The 11156-nt window shown below is 51.2% G+C and overlaps 1 protein-coding gene across 2 annotated transcripts in view; it reads right to left on the bottom strand.

The window, feature by feature from the left end:
* Window positions 1–11156, bottom strand: part of SH3PXD2A (SH3 and PX domains 2A) — a 286817-nt gene that overhangs the window by 166328 nt on the left and 109333 nt on the right. The gene's annotated exons all lie outside the window — the stretch shown is intronic.

Below are 11156 nucleotides of genomic sequence, written 5' to 3'. Positions count from 1 at the left end.
TTGAGCTCGAGCAATCCTCCTGCCTCTGCCCCTTGAGTAGCTGGGACTACAGATGTGAGACAGCATGCTGAGCCTGCTGAGTTGGGATTTGAACCCCAGGTTTGTCTGGCTGTAAGCCCTCCAGTGTGGAAGTATAATAGCTACTCATCTCAGCCACGGAAAACAGCAGAGTTTTGGTTCAGGCAAGTAGCACCAAGTAGAAAGCCCAGGTATGAACCCAGATCTGCAGGAGCCCAAAGCCAGTGCTCAGAACCCACCCCCTACCCCCTGAGAAGTTCTTCCTATCCCTGGAAGTTCTCTCTGAGATCCACCCAAATGTGTCCTCACTAAGGCGAAATCTGGCTTCTCCTGTTTGGGCCTGGGGAGAAACAGAAACCTAGCCCCTTTCCTTCACATGAGCTTCGATCTTGACAGTTGAAGCCTGTAGGGGTGTCGCCAGGCCACCCTGTCCCTGACAAGTAGAGAAAGGCGAGGCTGCCAGCCAACCCCCACCCTCCATATTTGCCTCCTCCCTTCCCTTCTGAAGGTACATTCAGATGAACAGGCTCCATCTTCAGGCCATGCCAGTCCCCTGGGGCCAACTGTGGTCTGGAGGCTGGGCAGCCTGGCATTCTGGGGCCTCCTCAGTGGACATCAGTCCTGGGAACTGTGGAGGTGAAGGGGGAGGAGGTATTTTCAGCGCCCAGAACGATGGGACTGCTGGGTGCCAAGCAGCCCTGGATGAATGATACATCAGTTCAGTTCACACAGGCGATGCCTAGAGCCAGCGCAGTCCCTGCCAGAGAAGAGCTCTGGCTTGGGGCTTTGTCCTTGGGCCTGGTCCAGTTGGAGTGACCCAGGAGGGCAGTGCGGGGGATTAGGCCAGGGACACTGTGGGGATTTATCTCCTCCAGTGCCCCTCACCTCCTAAGAAGTTGTTGGGGGCCGGAGATCCCTCTCAATGCGCCTCAGTGTTTCCCTCCACCACCACCAGCCCCTGCTGCGCCTCCCAACCCCCGAGTGAAACCTGGACCCGGAAACCAGAGTGCCCAGTGCCCAGAGGCTCCTGGGGAGGGAGGCTGCCCACCACAAAGCACCTTTCATATGCTCCAAAGGCTTCGGCCACCTCAGGATGGAGGGAGGAAGTCCTTCCCCTTCACCCCCACGGATGCAGCCCACAGGCAGGAGTGGGGAGTGGTGGTGCGGTGAAAAGCTCCTTCTGCCATCTTGGCCAGGGCTGCCCAGGCAGAGCTGCGGGCAGTCATCCTCAACCCCACCCCACCACCTTCAATCCATCAGCATGGCCTCTTGGCTGTTCTTCTAAGACAGACCTCAGTCTACTTCCCTCCACCCAGGGCCCAGCCTAGGCCAAGTCACCTTTGCCCTCTCACCTGCCTCTCCAGGACCCCAGCTGGTCTCCTCTGCTGCACACAAGCTCCCATCAGCCCCTTCTCCAGACTCCACACAAGCCTTTGAGGACTAGCACCTTCTTCTTTTTTTTTTTTTTTTTTTTTTTTTTTGAGACAGAGTCTCGCTCTGTCGCCCAGGCTGGAGTGCAGTGGCGCAATATCGGCTCACTGCAAGCTCCGCCTCCCGGGTTCACGCCATTCTCCTGCCTCAGCCTCTCCGAGTAGCTGGGACTACAGGCGCCCGCCACCACGCCCGGCTAATTTTTTGTATTTTTTTTTAGTAGAGACGGGGTTTCACCGTGGTCTCGATCTCCTGACCTCGTGATCCGCCTGCCTCGGCCTCCCGAAGTGCTGGGATTACAAGCGTGAGCCACCGTGCCCGGCCAACCTTCTTCTGTCTCTAGCCTCAGCTGCCCACTTGACCTCTCACCTCTATCAACCCTGGTCTCAGTAACCATCCAGTCAGCCATCTACGCTGGAGTATGAGTTGGCTGGAAGCACCAACCCTGGGGACACCAGGGTAAAACTGTGCTCTCTCAGCATGGAGGGAAAGGATCCAAACTTGTAAAAGGACATTTAGGCATCAGGTAAGGAAAGGATGTCTTTCCAGGAGGAGGGATTGGAGGGCAAAGGACAGGAGTGTCACCGAGCCCTGAAATCATGCCTGTCACTTTCTGGTGACTTTGCCAACAAGCAAGGTGATCCCTGATTGCTCAAATTTAACTTCTTCAATTTTGTGCCATGGTGATTAGCATGGGGTGCACTAGAATCCAGGACTCTGGAGACCCAGGCCCGGGTGCATTTTCTGCACCTTAGATGACACAGACTGACTGAGACCATGAAAAGAGACAGGCTTTTCTGCCCAGATCAGAAAGTTCCTGGGGAAGATACCTAGGATACAATCCATCCAGGACGGAGGGTTTGGGGTAGGTGTTCCGGAGCTGATTCCCTTCTAGAATGATTGGGAAGGTACACAGCAAGTTGTAACAAGGTGGCCTGGCTCTTTTCCTGGTCTTGGAATGTGGGGATGTCATGGGGGAAGGGCTTGAGAGACTGATCTACATTTCAAAAGTTAAAAAGGCCCTTGTGTGGCTGACACCTGCAAAGCTTGTTACTCCCTGCAAGACCTGGAGGGTCTGCAGCTCAGAGTCTGGAAGGTAGTGACAGTAACACTACTGCCATGTGATCAGAGGCCGGGTCCCCACCTTTCATCCCAGATCAGCTATCTGGGTCATCTGCTCTTTAGAAACAAGCTCCTTGATGCCTCGCAAGTTACCACAGGCCAGGAAAGAACTGCAGGAAGTGAGGCTGTGCCTGGGCTGCGGCCTGGGCCGTAGTGGGAAGAGCTGACTCAGCACAGAGTGGGAAGGGCAAAGGAAATCCCACATCTGTGTTCTCCGCAAAGCCATCACGAGCACAGACAGGCTTGCGGCACCAGTCCTCTCCCGTTGCACGCCACACAGCGCTTTCCATGCATTAACTGCTTGCGATGTCACCAAACCATGATCAACCCATTTGACAGATGATGCAACAGAGCCTGGAGTCTGTGTGACTGGGCCAGATGGCACAGCTCACAAACACACAGGTGGAGCCACTCTGGAGTGTCTTGGCTCCACAAGTCCTGTCTGCCCAGCTGTCTCTGCGTGACTCAGCACTCCTCACTATTCCACACGCTTCTTACTGTTCTTCGAACATATACCGGTGGTCCCACTAAGGTTACTGCTCTTGCTGTCCCCCTAAGCCTGGCACCCCTGGGCCCTGATGATCCCAACCTACTCAGTGGAGATGCTACCTCTGAAAGAAGCCCTTCGTGACCACCTAATCTCAGATGTCTTGAGCTGTAGCACCTGCCACATGACCTGGTTATTTTTCCTTCTAGCACTCACCACTCTTGGAAATTGCGCATCTATTTGTCTTCTTTCTGACTCCCACACTGGAAGGTAAACTTCCTGAGAACCACAACCAGGCCTACTTTGTTCTCAGTCATATCACCAGTGACCACAGCTGGCACACAGTATGTGTTCAGTAAATATCTGTGATAGGAATGAATGTAGCTATTCCATGCTGTGTTCAGAGTCAGCTGCTGACAGCAGGCCCTGAGAACTGCCCGTCCAGATTACAGAGTGGGAGACTGATTTTTGGGGATGGGAAACAGTAATTACAGCAAGAGAAGACAAAATACCTCCAGTGGAGGTTGGAGGAAAGCTGCGTTTAAGATGGCACATGGTGCCTCTCAGGCCTATAATCTTGTTGACCTTTTTAAACCCCAGAATTACCAACAGGCCCTATTTTTCCTTTTCCATCACATAGTTTGGCTTTTCCTGACATCCCAGGTCACCTGTGGGGCCCAGAAACTTCTCAACCTCTCTCCCTTGGGGGTTGCAGTCTGGTGAAATCTCTGAGCCACGTCTTCCCTCATAGCATCCAGGGCCTTCCAGGAAGGGCTTTCTCAGCTGGCGCCTGGTGGAGACACACACAGACACCTACAGCCCAGGGAGGGGGCCACAGACCAGCTCTAGCTAAAGACATCCCTTCCCCCTGCTTCATTCTATGCTGGAACAAATACCGGATCTGCTGCACAGGGCTCTGGGGGCTGAGAGAGGAAGGCCCCGGAGAACATGCTTGCAATTCACCCAGCACCCTCTGCACTGTGGCTCCAAACTGACTGCCTCTTCATTACGGGGCCGTTACATAAACTGGCGAGTCAGTACAAAAGAAGCAAGCATGCCTGCCGACTAAAAATATACCTCTCAGCTCGTAAGGTCACAAGGCTGTCTGCAGGCTGGCAACGCCTACCTTGATTATGGTTATAGATTCACTTTTCTCCCTAAGCAATCTCACTTCTCCATGACTCATCAACCTGGGGATATGGATAGCGATGCATGGGGCTAACTCAGCTATTAGGATGAAGGGCTTTCTGGAAGCCCAGAGGCCCAGTGCCAGCCAGCACAGAGACACAGATGGCTTGCTAGTGGGAGGGGACTTTGCACAGCCTTTGCAGAGGGAGTGCAGCTCTTTTTGCTCCACTGCCTGGCTTCTGAAGTCCCTCAGTCCCCGGCCGCAGTTGTTTGCTTTTTACATCAGCAGCTACACACTCTACTTCATGTTGTAATGAGCATTTCCTCTCAGGGAGTCTCCTCGGGCCAGCAAACTCGGGATACACAGGAAATCTACTCCAATCCCAGGATGGGCAACAGGAGATGGATTTTCCACAATCATCTTCTAAAACAAGGCAGAAAATTCCAAGTAAACAGTAGTCTGCCCTGAGAGGCTGGTGACCCCACCATGCTTGGCCCAATGTCCTAAGGAACTTGATTTCTGCCCACCCCTCCAAAAAGCAAGAGACCTTAGAAAGAGCTAAGGCACATTTCTGAGCCAATTCTCCATGGGCCTCCTGCTGTTGTACATGTCTTGTAAACAAGACACTAACTGCTTTTTGTTTTGGATCATCTTTTCAAAGGTGCTTGCACAGCAAACAGTGTTAGAAGACAGAGGTAGTGCCTTGCTCTGGGGCATACGGCAGGTTTGCATATAGTCTTGGACTAAGGATAGTGTCTATCTTCAGAGCAAAAGGGCAGGTTTGCTTACCGTCCATTATAAAAAGATGCAGGTTCCCCTCTTATAAAGTAACTCACTGCATATGCAGGCATTCTTCTGAGCCTACGGAACTTGGAGGAACACGAGAAGTCCCAAAGTATAAAAATATGGGTAAACCAGGCCAGGTGCAGTGGCTCACACCTGTAATCCCAACACTTTGGGAAGCCACGGCAGGTGGATCACTTGAGTCCAGGAGTTCTAAACCAGCCTAAGCAACACGATGAAACCCCATCTCTACAAAAAAATACAAAAATTAGCCAGGCATGGTGGCATGGAACTGTAGTCTCAGCTACTTTGGAGGCTGAGGCAGGAGGACAGATTGAGCCTCCAAGGTGGAGGCTGAAGTGAGCTGTGACTGTACTACTGTACTCCAGCCTGGGCAACAGAGCGAGACCCTGTCTCAAAAAAAAAAAATAAAAAAAAAATATATATATATATGTATTTTAAAAATATACGTGTATATAAAATATAAAATATACAATACAATATATGTATATAAAATAAATATATATATGTAACGAGGGAAAGATGAATACTTTTTTTTTTAATCAAAAGAGAGCTGGAGTAAAAATACGTTTTTTGTTTGTTTGTTTTAGAGACAGGGTCTTGCTATGTTGCCCAGGCTGGTCTCGAACTCTTATCCTCAAGTGATCCTCCCATTTCAGCCTACTGAGTTGCTGGGAATACAGGCATAAGCCAATGTGCCCAGCCAAGAATACTTAATATTTTTTTAAAAAGTTCCTTGCTTTGCAACAGGATTTATTATATGCCTCTTTTGAATAGAATAACACTTTGGACACCTAAAAGATCATGTGATTTGTTCCAAAGAGCTGAATTTGCACAGGTTTCTGGAATATGCCTTTTTGTTGAGGATGGGAATGCTGAGAGGTCGGGCCTGGGAGTGGAGTTTCTCAGGGACTATTATCAAACCACTGCCTCCTTCCTAAAGACCAGCTGACATGTTTGTTTAACAGCACTCTCCACCTCCATAAAATAAAAATCAATTACTCAGGCCTGTGGTCTAGTTAGTTGAGTTGTGCCAATATTAATTTCCTGGTTTTGATAACATACTGTGGTTACATAAGATGTTACCATTGCGCAGAAGTGATGTGATGGTGGAAAGTGATTTGACCTCTCCTTAAAATGGGAATAATGCCAGCTACCCTGCAGTACAGTGGTGGAATTGGGCGGGGGGCGGGGGGGGGGGGAAATGAAGAGTGCCTAGTATTTTTGCAACCTCTTGTGAGTCTCTAATTATTTCAAAACAAAAAGTTAAAAAAAATGCTGTGTTAGGGAACCAAATAGCCAAACTTGTTAGACCATAATTAAAGGAAGATAGCACTCTGAAAGCCTTGGGACTATCTTATTTGTAATCATTAAAATAATAATAAGTTAAGTGGTTTAATTGCAAGAAAAATATCAATTACTCTGTGCTGGTTTGTAATTACCTCGGCCACTCAATGGAATGAGAGAGCCCTTATAGGTCACCTGAGTCCCCGTGAGGTTCCAGCCACCTGCCGCCCACACAGGGCACTCCTGAAACATGAGATAGCAATGACAGTCCGAGGGAGGGACTGGACTGCCCGGTGCTCCGTCTCAGGCAGAACCTCTCAGATCCCTAACCTGGGAGGTGTGCAGGCAAGAAGGGAGGGACAAAGACAGAGTCTAGGCGAGGCTGTTGTGGCAATTCCTTCTTGCTCAGGGAAAGACATATATGGCCCCATAGGAAGAATCGCGGCTCTAACACTGTATGGCTAAGTGATGGTGGAGAGTGATTTGAGTTCTCTCTAAAATGGGGATAAAGCCACCTGCAGTGAGACTGGAGGGAAGGTACCTAGAGTGGCTAGGATAAGGCTAGGCACACACTAGGAGCACTCAACACGTCTTTTTTTTTTTTTTTTTTTTGATACAGAGTCTGACTCTGTCACCCAGGCTGGAGTGCAGTGGCACAATCTTACTCACTGTGACCTCTGCCTCCCAGGTTCAAGCGATTCTCCCACCTCAGTCTCCCAAGTAGCTGGGACTACAGGCTTGTGCCACTATGCCTGGCTAACTTTCTGGTTGTATTTTTAGTAGAGATGGGGGTTTCACCATATTGTCCGGGCTGGTCTGGAACTCCTGGCCTCAAGTGATCCACCCATCTCAGCCTCCCAAAGTGCTGGGATTGCAGGTGTGAGCCACTGCGCCCAACATGTCTTAACAAAGCACGCCCGATCCAGCCTCATGATAGAAACATGACAGAGGCAGATAAGGGCCTTGTCTCAAAGGAAGGCTGCCAAGGCTAGCAAAAGAGATGGGTGTGTCTCCCTCAGTCTCACATAATACAGGGTTTGGAGGCATAGGCCTGGAGGGGCTCCCTTTCCTTCCCTCTACCCCTTGCCCCCACCACCACTCTTCAGGGTGTCTGGGCTCTGGAGTAATTCTCCGCCCCTTTCTGCCCATGAAATGTCTGGGTTTTCTTTCCCAGGAGGCCTTGCTGGAGAACTGCCTGTCCCACATGGGTCCATAGCTTCTCATTGCCCTTCCAAGGCTCTGCAGACTTCATAAAGGCCGGTGGTCCCAGACACAGTGGATTTTCACTTCCAGGGTCCAGAAAGCATGTTCTAGCCCTGGTGAAAACAATTCGGGGGCTCCCTTACGGGCAGTTCCCCTAAAAAATTTTCTATAGGATTTGATGGATATGCCAATGTCAGCCCCCTGGGTCAGCAGTGTACTGGCTCCCCACTCTACCACCTTGTTGGCCCTACTCACAGACCCCCAATCCTTACCCCCAACCGCAGCACCACTGCACAACACTCCATCTGTCCCCCAAGAGCCAGTGGGCCCTGTCTGAGTCAGCTTCTCCAGGGATGGAGCTTCTGCCTTTGACCACAGGAGCCCCAGGCACTCACCACTTTTCAAATCTACAGGCTGACCCTGAACTCTGACCATTACACCACCCAGACATATCACAAGCCTGTGTCCTAGGTCCCAAGACATGTGGCCCATGTGTGAGATTTTCTGCCAGGATTTGACTGGCGGATAGGCAAGCATGTAACCAAGCCATGGGTTCCTTTCTTCTCTAATTTCTCTGTCAGCTCCACGAGCCAGTCAAATTTCTATGAGCCCTCAGCCATCAGCCTGCAGCCACATGGGCCAAAGCAAATCAGCTGGCCTAACACTCCAAGCATATCCCCCAGACTCCACACTTGGGCAGCAGAAATGCTCAGCACATCCCAGCATCTTTGGAGCTAAAATTGAGACCCTTCTGGAAATAATGGGTGCTCTCTGCTTCCACCCCTTGGGATTTCCTTGCTCTGAAATTTCAGGTGAGGCAAAGGGCTGGCAAGGCTATTCCCAAGGCTGGCTGCTAACCCTCCCTGGGGTTGAAAGACTGTTAAGTTCTCTGGGGTTCTGCTGAGTCACTGCTCCTGGGGGTGAGCCTGGGGGAATCAGCAGGGTCCCTTCAAACACCCTCCCTAGAGGCAGGGAAGCAGAAGCAGAGCCTTGAGCTGGTGTTAGTGTGTATAGCAGATGCTGTCCCGAGCCCCTGTACCAGCTGCGGCTCCTCTCCTCAGTGCTGTGAGTGTGAGCTGCTGCTAGGGGCTTCCAGCTGCCCCCTTCTTCAGATGCATGCCCCCGGCCATCAGAGCCATCATGCTCATGCTCCACACCCTTTGGAAGAAGAGGCAGCCCATAGACAATGGATGACTGATGTGGGGGGGGGCTATAAAAGCTGTCCCCTAAGATGGAACAGTTCTGTGGTGCCATTCACCCTCCAGAGCTCCCCGTGGGATCAGGCGGAGGCTAGACTTAGCTGAACACACATCTCTGCCTCACTTCCTCTTCTGCCCCATCCTGTTTCCTTCCCCGCCACAGGAAGTTCACGTGAGAGCATACCCTCAAAAGCCACATGCAGGCGAATCCTCGTCTCAGGCTCTGCATTTAAGGAACTTGACCTAAGACAGGCAATGTTCATCACTGCCCTTCTCTGACACCCTCTCCTCCTGGAAGCCCTGTGCATCAAGGCAGTGGGGGTGGATGGGGAATCCTCACACCCACTCAACTTGCCCTGGCCAGGTTCTGATTGTGTTGGCTTATTTTTCCTCCATCTTTTTCCTTCATGTCTGAGCTAAGGAGTGAGCAGAGCATAACAGGGTTAAGGTAGTTTCTAGTGAGCAGGAGGAAGGCCAGGGACAGGGCTTGGGAACCCCGGGGTAGGATTCCAAATGGCCAGCAATGTGTATTTTGAAGTCCTGGAGAGTGAGTGAGCTGAAGAGGAGTCTAAGAGGGAACCCTGCTGGAGCAAGGCAAGAAAAGAAGCCAAACCAGGAAAAATAAGGGCACAGGGAGGGGGCGAGTCAACCTCACTCCTCCTGACAACATCACCCACTATGCACAGGTCACATTTGCACGGGAGCTGGAAGGTGTCCCCATGCTTGACTTTTCCCAGTAGGTGATGGTGGTGTGGGGGCAGGTGACTTTCTTGATTAACAGCTGCCATTTATTATTTCCTGTAAGACAGACTTTGTGCAAAGTGTTTTGCATAAATTCTTTTAATCCTCACTGCAATCCTGTAAGTGGAAACCGAAGTTCAGAGAGGTCCTCAGTCCTGTGGCAGCTATTGTATTCTCGGCTCCTGGGCAGCTGATGTGAAAGGGAATCCTGGCCCAGGAGTCAGGAATGACAGCTCTGGTGTGGGCTGTACTTCCTGGCTGTGTAGCCTTGTGCAAGTCTATTAGCCTCCCTTGGCCTCAGCTTCCTAGTCAGTAAAATGGGGATGATCACCTTGTTGGGAGGATCAAATCAGATTATATATGTAAATGTGTGGTGTAAAATGCTAGGCATGTATGGAACATTAGTAATAATAAGGACTAACATTTATTTGGCCCCTACTAGGAGCTGCCATAGTTCTAAGCACCTGAGATACACTCATTTATTTTATTCTTGAAACAGCCCCACGAAGTACATTCTATCATCATCCCCATTTTCCAGATGAGGAAACTGAAGCACAGAGAAGTTAACGCAACCGGTAATCAGCAGAGCCAGGGTTTCCAGGGTGAACCCGGGCAGTTTGACTCCTGAGACAAGGGGCTGAGGTAGCCGCAGTACACAAGCCTTTGCCCTGCGTTCCACCCTCCAAGCCTACCCATCCTGTGGGGGCCAGCTCCAGGCCCCCCTCGTTCAGGAGGTCTCTGCTGACTTCCTCAGCTCTCAATGAGGTCACTGTTCTCTGAGCTCCCTCTCCAGTCACCCTCTAATTGCACAGTGGTACAGTCACATCCTGCCTTAAATGGTCCTGGGATGATGGAGCAGGTCTTCTCTCCACTAGCCTGAGCGTTCCGTAGATGAGGAAAACAAATTCAGATCTCCCTTTAATTCACCAGGCCACCCAGCCCAATCAGCTCTGACAGGCTGAGCCCCAGTAAACAGCCGCTGATGGAATGGTAATGGGGCGCTCTTTCTCTGGAGTGCTAGCTGAGGAAGAAGTGGGAGAAGCCCATTCTTCTGGAGCAAACAGGCGACGTTCATGCCCCAAGGCCAGGCGACCACGCTGTGGCCTCAGGTTGCCTCTAGGACGCTTGTGCCCACATTATCCCAGCTGGGCTACCAAACCCTGGCACTGAGCTTCCAGACTGTACTGGAGCACCATCTAAGGTTGTCACCAACCTGGATGCTGGACATTCCATTCAAGACCCAGTGCAAAGCCAAGCAAGGCATGCAAGTCACCCCACATGAACTCCTAGGCCAGGAATGAAGAAGCAATCCTATGCCTCTGTGGAGGGAGGCCAGGGGCTGAGAGTCCCTACACCCTCACTGACTAGTTCCAGTCTTGCCCAAACTGTGGGATTTAGAAGTTCTTCCTTGTAGCTAAACTAATTATCTCTAGCTATAGCATAGGACTCTGAGGACAGGCGGTCATAGGGACTCACATCTTTCACTGCTTTTGAGGATGGAGGAATGCAGGAGAAACGCCTTTCAGAGAGGAGCCACTCTCTGAGGGAGGTGCCCCTACATTTGTTTTCAAGTCAGCAAGTAGGCACTGGCTGTGGGCTGGCAGTGTGCCAGGGGTTAGCAAGGTGCAGGCCCTGCTTCTTGCCAAAGTCTGACTGATCACTGTGGTCCTGACCTGTGCAGGTCCAGGGACAGCCTGAGCCTGGGGGGAATCCCACTGTGAAGGGAGCTCTTCTG

The sequence above is a fragment of the Hylobates moloch genome, unplaced genomic scaffold (genome assembly GCF_009828535.3).
Source record: "Hylobates moloch isolate HMO894 unplaced genomic scaffold, HMol_V3 SCAFFOLD_3, whole genome shotgun sequence".
NCBI lineage: Eukaryota > Metazoa > Chordata > Mammalia > Primates > Hylobatidae > Hylobates > Hylobates moloch.
This window is presented reverse-complemented; position numbering and strand designations above follow the sequence as displayed.